Genomic DNA, 9,670 nt, shown 5'->3' on the forward strand with positions numbered 1-9,670 from the left:
GGGATAACTTGTTTTAGCATTGATATTTTGAAAGACAAGGTTGCTTGTTGATATAGTTGAGTATCTAAATTATTATGTCAAAACTAGACTATTGTTTTTAATCACATAAAAGTACAATTGTCCATCCTATAAAGAAAAGAATATGATATGACTTGATGAACAGCACTCCACATCAAAAATTCTATTTTTATCACTTATCTACTCGAGGACGAGTAGGAGTTAAGCTTGGGGATGCTGATACGTCAACGTATCGATAATTTTTTATTGTTCCATGATGTTTTATTATCAATCTTGGATGTTTTATAATCATTTTATATCATTTTTTAGTAATAACCTATTGATATAGTGCCCAGTGCCAGTTCATGTTTTTTCCTTGTCTTTTACATCGCAGGAAATCAATACCAAATGGAGTCCAAATGGCACAAAACTTTATGATGATTTTTATGGGCCAGAAGAAAGGCAATGGGCCCTGGTTGCACCTAGGGGGTGCCCCGAGGGGGCACAACCCACCAGGGTGCGCCAGGGGGCCCAGGCGCGCCCTGGTGGGTTGTGCCTACCTCAGGTGCCTCCCGGACCGCCTCTTTGCTCTATAAATACCACAATATTCTAGAAACCCTAGAACAAAAGCGTCGAAACATTCATCCAGCCGCCGCAGATTCCAGAACCACTAGATCCAATCTAGACACCATCATGGAGGGGTTCACCACTTCCATTGGTGCCTCTCTGATGATGCGTGAGTAGTTCTTTGTAGACCTTCAGGTCCGTAGTTAGTAGCTAGATGGCTTCCTCTCTCTCTCTCTCTCTCTCTTGCTGGATTCTCAATACAATGGTCTCTTGGAGATCCATATGATGTAACTCTTTTGCGATGTGTTTGTTGGGATCGATGAACTTTGAGTTTATAATCAGATCTATGTTTTTATATCCATGAAAGTATTTGAGTTTATTTAATCTCTTTTATGCATGATCTCTTATAGCCTCGTATTTATTCTCTGATATTTGGGTTTCTGATAACCCACAAGTATAGGGGATCGCAACAATTTTTGAGGGTAGAGTATTCAACCCAAATTTATTGATTTGACACAAGGGGAGCCAAAGAATATTCTCAAGTATTAATAGTTGAGTTGTCAATTCAACCGCACCTGAAAGACTTAATATCTGCAGCAAAGTATTTAGTAGCAAACTATTATGGAACTAACGGTAACAGTGGCAAAAGTAATAGTATTGGTTTTGTAGTGATTGTAACAGTGGCAACAGAAAAGTAACTAAGCAAAGATCAATATGTGAAAAGCTCATAGGCAATGGATCAGAGATGGATAATTATGTCGGATGTGATTCCTCATGCAACAGTTATAACATAGGGTGACACAGAACTAGCTCGAGTTCATCGATGTAATGTAGGCATGTATTCCGAATATAGTCATACGTGCTTATGGAAAAGAACTTGCATGACATATTTTGTCCTACCCTCCCGTGGCAAGGGGGTCCTATTGGAAACTAAGGGATATTAAGGCCTCCTTTTAATAGAGTACCGAACCAAAGCATTAACACTTAGTGAATACATGAACTCCTCAAACTACGGTCATCACCGGTAAGTATCCCAATTATTGTCACTTCGGGGTTAACAGATCATAAAACATAATAGGTGACTATAGACTTGCAAGATAGGATCAAGAACTCGCATATATTCATGAAAACATAATAGATTCAGATCTGAAATCATGGCACTCAGGCCCTAGTGACAAGCATTAAGCATAGCAAGGTAATAGCAACATCAATCTCAGAACATAATGGATACTAGGGATCAAACCCTAACAAAACTAACTCTATTACATGATAAATCTCATCCAACCCATCACCTTCCAGCAAGCCTACGATGGAATTACTCACGCACGACGGTGAGCATCATGAAATTTGTGATGGAGGAAGGTTGATGATGACGATGGCGACGGATTCCCCTCTCCGGAGCCCCAAACGGAATCCAGATCAGCCCTCCCAAGAGAGATTAGGGCTTGGCAGCGGCTCCATATCGTAAAACGCGATGAATCCTTCTCTCTGATTTTTTTCTCCCCGAACATGAATATATAGAGTTGGAGTTGAGGTCGGTGGAGCATCAGGGGGCCCACGACGCAGGTGGGCGCCCCCCCACCCTCATGGACAAGGTGTGGGCCCCCTGACGTAGATTCTTTCACCAGTATTTTTTATATATTCCAAAAATATTCTCCGTGAAGTTTCAGGTCATTCCGAGAACTTTTATTTCTGCACAAAAATAACACCATGGAAATTCTGCTGAAAACAGCGTCGGTTTGGGTTAGTTCCATTCAAATCATGCAAGTTAGAGTCCAAAACAAGGTTAAAAGTGTTTGGAAAAGTAGATACGATGGAGACGTATCAACTCCCCCAAGCTTAAACCTTTGCTTGTCCTCAGGCAATTCAGTTGACAAACTGAAAGTGATAAAGAAAAACTTTTACAAACTCTGTTTGATCTTGTTGTTGTAAATATGTAAAGCCAGCATTCAAGTTTTCAGCAAAGATTATGAACTAACGATATTCACAATAACATTTAGGTCTCATGTTTACTCATATCAATAGCATAATCAACTAGCGAGCAATAATAATAAATCTCGGATGACAACACTTTCTCAAAACAATCATAATATGATATAACAAGATGGTATCTCGCTAGCCCTTTCTGAGACTGCAAAACATAAATGCAGAGCACCTCTGAAGATCAAGGACTGACTAAACATTGTAGTTCATGGTAAAAGAGATCCAGTCATACTCAATGTAAACTAATAGTAACACATGCAAATGATAGCGGTGCTTTCCAACTGGTGCTTTTTAATAAGAGGATGATGACTCAACATAAAAGTAAATAGATATGCCCTTCGCAGAGGGAAGTAGGGATTTATAGAGATGCCAGAGCTCGATTTTTAAATAGAGATGAATAATATTTTGAGTGGTATACTTTCATTGTCAACATAACAACCGAGAGATCTTGATATCTTCCATGCTACACACATTATAGGCGGTTCCCAAACAGAACGGTAAAGCTTATACTCCCCCTACCACCAACAAACATCAATCCATGGCTTGTCCAAAACAACAGGTGCCACCAACTAACAACAATCCTGGGGGAGTTTTGTTTGCAATTATTTTGATTTGGTTAGAGCATGGGACTGGGCATCCCGATTACCAGCCATTTTCTCGTGAGTGAGGAGCGGAGTCCACTCCTCTTGAGAATAACCCGCCTAGCATGGAAGATATAGACAACCCTAGTTGAAACATGAGCTATTCGAGCATACAAAACAGAATTTCATTTGAATGTTTAGAGTTTGGCACATACAAATTTACTTGGAACGGTAGGTAGATACCGCATATAGGAAGGTATGGTGGACTCATATGGAATAACTTTTGGGGTTTATGGAAGTGGATGCACAAGCAGTATTCCCACTTAGTACAGGTGAAGGCTAGAAAGAGACTGGGAAGCGACCAGCTAGAGAGTGACAACAGTCATGAACATGCATTAAAATTAATCAACACTGAATGCAAGCATGAGTAGGATATAATTCACCATGAATATAAATATCCTGGAGGCTATGTTGATTTTGTTTCAAATTCATGTGTGAACATGTGCCAATTCAAGCCACTCGAATCGTTCAAAGGAGGATACCACCCTATCATACCACATCACAACCATTTTAATAGCATGTTGGCACGCAAGGTAAACCATTATAAGCTCCTAGCTAATTAAGCATGGCATGAGCAACTATAATCTCTAATTGTCATTGCAAACATATTGCATTCATAATAGGCTGAATCAGGAATGATGAACTAATCATATTTACAAAAACAAGATAGGTCGAGTTCATACCAGCTTCTCTCATCTCAATCAGTCCATCATATATCGTCATTATTGCCTTCCACTTGCACCACTGAACGGTGTGGATAATAATAGTGCATGTGCATTGGACTAAGCTGGAATCTGCAAGCATTTAATACATAGGAGAAGACAAGGTAATATGGGCTCTTCGTTAAATCAACAATAATGCATATGAGAGCCACTCAACATTTTCATCATGGTCTTCTCCTCTCGACCCCCAAAGAAATGAAAAGAAACAAACTATTTACACGGGAAAGCTCCCAACAAGCTAAAGAAGAACGAGAAATCTTTTTGGGTTTTCTTTTAATTATTACTACTACAAGCATGGAAAGTAAACTAGCTAAAACCTACAACTAATTTTTTTTTTCTTAAGGTTTTCAAACACATAAGAAGAATGCTGGAAAAGAAATTAAACTAGCATGGATAGTACAATGAAAAAGTATGAGCACCGACAACTGGAATGAGTGTGTGAACATGAATGTAATGTCAGTGAGAAATACGTACTCCCCCAAGCTTAGGCTTTTGACCTAAATTGGTCTATGCCCATGGATAAAATGGTCCTCTCTAGTGTACTGAGGAGGATCCTCGGGGTGCCACTGGTTGGCGATCTCCTCCGGATTCCACTGATAAACCGACTGCTGATAAGGATCAAGGGGTGGCTCCGGCTCATGCTCTGGGGATCGTGTTCGCTCCCAATATGCATAAATGTCATCAGGAAGGATGATGTATGTGCCTGAATAAATGTTAAACAAAGAAGGTGCAGGCAGGGTAATAATCTGACAAGTCTTTTCACTGAATACCAGGTTATAAATGAGTCTCTTATCCTTATCATCGCGAATAAAATCATGTGCTACCATACTTTTATAATCTAAGAAAATAGGGGGCAGCACCTTTTCTTCTTTCTCATGGTGTATCATAGGTATCTCAAAATATTTAGCAAGATGCGAAGCAAAGATACCTCCAAAAATGGGGCCCTTTGTACGGTTTAGACTCAACCGTTTAGCAACCATAGCGCCTAAACTGAAAGTTTTGTCACGGAATAAAGCATGGCACAAAATGGCGAGGTTAGGAGCACTGAGGCCCCCACTGTTCTCGCGGCCAATTAAACATCTACTAGCGAATATTGCATAGTAACGTAGAATAGGAAAATGTATGCTAGTAGTTCTTGCCTCTGACACTTTTCTCATTTCCCCTACAGCAATCATATCAATAAATCTTTTGCCACATCCCTAGGATGTGGTTCCTCGACGCTGCACTCAAAAGGCAACTTGCAAACCGCACAAAAATCATAAAGTGACATCTCCTTAAACTCATCATATAAATAAAAATCCACTGAAGGTGGCGATCTCCTAGCATGGAAATGAAAATTTTGCACAAAAATATTAGTGAGTAGGAGATATTGTTCGAGCTAGTCGTGGAGGAAGTCGGTGAGGCCTGCATTCTCAGCCAAATAATAAAAGTCTTCATAATCCCGGCTGCTCTTAAGAACTCATCACAAGGCCATTCACACGGCCGAACCTCCGCAGTGCGAGGGAGGTTATATTTGGGCTTCTTATTCTCTTCACCTTGCTTATCCTTCGAGCTTCGGCTCGAAGAGCCCCTCAAAAATCTCTTCATCATTTTCTGAAAATTTCTGAAAACTTTAGTAACTTAAAATAAAAGTGAACCAAACTCAACAGGATTGATAGCAACTACCCCTACAAGTGCCTAGAGGCCATATCATGCAATAAAACTACTTTTGACCACATAAATTTGACATGCAAGCTCAAGAACAGGGTCACCTAAGCAGCAAAAATTTGCAATAAATAAAGCACTAGAACAAAAACTAATTGGACCATTGGAGGAGCCACATACCAAAGAACAACCCCCCAAAGCAGTTTTGTGAATGGAGCTTTGAGCAAGGAGATCGAAAATGGCAGTAAGATGAGCTAGAACTCGGGTTTGAGCTGGTGGATGATTTTTTCTGGAGGAAGACGAAGTGTGTGGGTGCAAGAATAAGTGGAGGGGGCCACGTGGGGTCCACTATTGGGGAACGTAGTAATTTCAAAATTTCCTACGCACACGCAAGATCATGGTGATGCATAGCAACGAGAGGGGAGAGTGTTGTCTATGTACCCTCGTAGACCGTTCGCGGAAGCGTTATATCAACGCGGTTGATGTAGTCGTACATCTTCACGATCCGACCGATCCAAGTACCGAAAGCATGGCACCTCCGAGTTCTGCACAAGTTCGGCTCGGTGACGTCCTCGCCTTCTCGATCCAGCAAGAGGGGCGAAGTAGAAGATGAGTTCCGGCAGCACGACGGCGTGGTGACGGTGTTGGTGAAGAACAATCTCCGCAGGGCTTCGCCGAAGCACTACGAAAACTAGGACGTAGGATAAACTAGAGGGGACGGGGTTGCCGGCACACGGCTTGGTGTTTCTTGATGTGTCTTGGGTGCTAGCCCTACCCCTCTATTTATATGTTGAGCCTTGGGGTCGAAACTTGTAGTAAAAGCCTCCACAAAGTCGGTTCCACCCGAAAGGCAATAGTCCTTCTCGGACTCCAGGGCCAGACGCCAGGGTTCCCGGCGTCTGGACCCAGACGCCAGGGACCCTGGCGTCTTCGCAAAACTTCCTTTTGCACTTTCCAAAAACCTTGTGGGCTTTCCCCTTTGGCCCAAATAAAGTGTTCTCATACCCAAACATTTCGGGAAACATCCGGAACCCCTTCCGGTGAATTCTGGAACCCTTCCGGTGACCAAACACTATTATCCCATATATTAAACTTTATCTCTGGACCATTCCAGAGTTCTGCTTCATGTCCGTGATCTCATCCCGGACTCCGAACAACATTCGGTCACCAACATACATAACTCATATAGTACTATATCGTCAACGAACGTTTAAGCATGCAGACCCTACGGGTTCGAGAACTATGTAGACATGACCGAGACACCTCTCTGGTCAATAACCAATAGCGGGACCTGGATGCCCATATTGGTTCCTACATATTCTACGAAGATCTTTATCGGTCAGACCGCATAACAACATACGTTGTTCCCTTTGTCATCGTTATGTTACTTGCCCGAGATTCGATCGTCGGTATCTCAATACCTAGTTCAATCTCGTTACCGGCAAGTCTCTTTACTCGTTCCGTAATACATCATTCCGCAACTAACTCATTTAGTTGCATTGCTTGCAAGGCTTAAGTGATGTCTATTACCGAGAGGTCCCAGAGATACCTCTCCGACAATCGGAGTGACAAATCCTAATCTCGAAATACGCCAACCCAACAAGTACCTTTGGAGACACCTGTAGAGCACCTTTATAATCACCCGGTTACGTTGTGACGTTTGGTAGCACACAAAGTGTTCCTCCGGTAAACGGGAGTTGCATAATCTCACAGTCATAGGAACATGTATAAGTTATGAAGAAAGAAATTGCAACAAACTAAACGATCAAGTGCTAAGCTAACGGAATGGGTCAAGTCAATCATATCATTCTCCTAATAATGTGATCCCGTTAATCAAATGACAACTCATGTATATGGTTAGGAAACATAACCATCTTTTATTAACGAGCTAGTCAAGTAGAGGCATACTATTGACACTCTGTTTATCTATGTATTCACACATGTATTATGTTTCCGGTTAATACAATTCTAGCATGAATAATAATCATTTATCATGATATAAGGAAATAAATAATAACTTTATTATTGCCTCTAGGGCATATTTCCTTCATCCACAAGGTAGGGGCGCGCCCTCCACCCACGTGGGCACATGGTGGGTCCCCCTGGTGTGTTCCCAGTGCCAATAATTCTTAAATATTCTAGAAAAAATCATATTAAATTTTCAGGGCATTTGGAGAACTTTTATTTTCGGGATTTTTTTATTGCAAGGATAATTCAGAAAACAGACAGAAAATACTAATTTTGCTTTATTTAATCTAAATAACATAAAGTAAAAGAAGGGTACAGAGAGTTGTGCTTTCTAACTTCATCCATCGCATGCTCATCAAAAGGAATCCACTAACAAGGTTGATCAAGTCTTGTTAACAAACTCTTTTCGAATAACATGAAACCGGAGAATTTTCGAATAACACTAGGTTACCTCAACGGGGATATGCACATCCCCAACAATAAGAATATCATATTTCTTCTTGACAGTGGGGAGAGGAAATTCAAAACCTCCAATAGTAATCGTTGAAGTTTTTCCAATAGAATTAATATTGTGGACTTGAGGTTGTTTCCTCGGAAAGTGTATCGTATGCTCATTACCATTAACATGAAAAGTGACATTGCCTTTGTTGCAATCAATAACAGCCCCTGCGGTATTCAAAAAAGGTCTACCAAGGATAATCGACATACTATCGTCCTCGGGAATATCAAGAATAACAAAGTCCGTTAAAATAGTAACGTTTGCAACCACAACAGGCACATCCTCACAAATACCGACAGGCATAGCAGTTGATTTATCAGTCATTTGCAGAGATATTTCAGTAGGTGTCAACTTATTCAAATCAAGTCTACGATATAAAGGGAGAGGCATAACACTAACACCAGCTCCGAGATCACATAAAGCAGTTTCAACATAGTTTCTTTTAATGGAGCATGGTATAGTTGGTACTCCGGAATCTCCTAGTTTCTTTGGTATTCCACCCTTAAAAGTATAATTAGCAAGCATGGTGGAAATTTCAGCTTCCAGTATCTTTGTTTTATTTGTAACAATATCTTTCATGTACTTAGCATAAGGATTCATTTTGAGCATATCAGTCAAACGCATACGCAAAAAGATAGGTCTAATCATTTCAGCAAAGCGCTCAAAATCCTCATCATCCTTTTTCTTGGATGGTTTAGGAGGAAAAGTCATGGGTTTCTGAACCCATGGTTGCCTTTCTTTATCGTGCTTCCTAGCAACAAAGTCTCTCTTACCATAACGTTGATTCTTTGATTGTGGGTTATCAAGATCAACAGCAGGTTCAATCTCTACATCATTGTTATTGTTAGGTTGAGCATCAACATGAACATCATCATTAATATTATCACTAGGTTCATGTTCATTACCAGATTGTGTTTCAGCATCAGAAATAGAAATATCATTGGGATTCTTAGGTGTGTCAACAACAGGTTCACTACACTACTAGGAAAAGGGCTATAGATGGAAATGACACTAATGGCGCACCACATGCGCACCACACATGTGGTGCGCCATTAGTATATACTAATGGCGCACCAGACATGTGGTGCGCCATTAGTATATACTAATGGCGCACCATGTGGAGATGCGCCATTAGTGTGGAAGACACTAATGGTGCACCAGGCACACGGTGCGCCACTAGTACCAAAATGTTTTTTTTTCATTTTTTCAAACATACTAATGGCGCATCCGGGCAGAGTGCGCCATTAGTAGTTAGAACTACTAATGGCGCACCAGCCATAGAGTGCGCCACTACTGTATTTTTTTTTACTTTTTTTGCAAAACTACTAATGGCGCACCTTTGCATAGTGCGCCATTACTAGTTTAATATTTTTGCAAAACTACTAATGGGCACTTTTTGAATTCATGAATATTTTTTCAAATTTGATAATATTTTTCCATATTCAATATGATAAAATATTGAATTCATGAGGACCAGAGATGCGCCATTAGTAGGCAAAACTGGTGCGCCATTAGTAGGCCTTTTCCTAGTAGTGGACACTCGATTTCGATCCCCCTCCATCTCGATCGCTATCCCCCTCCATCTCGATCTCGATGCCCCTTCATCTCGATCGCTAACCCCCTCCATCTCGATCTCGATCCCACCCGCA

Source organism: Triticum dicoccoides, chromosome 2A, assembly GCF_002162155.2.
Source record: "Triticum dicoccoides isolate Atlit2015 ecotype Zavitan chromosome 2A, WEW_v2.0, whole genome shotgun sequence".
Lineage (NCBI taxonomy): Eukaryota > Viridiplantae > Streptophyta > Magnoliopsida > Poales > Poaceae > Triticum > Triticum dicoccoides.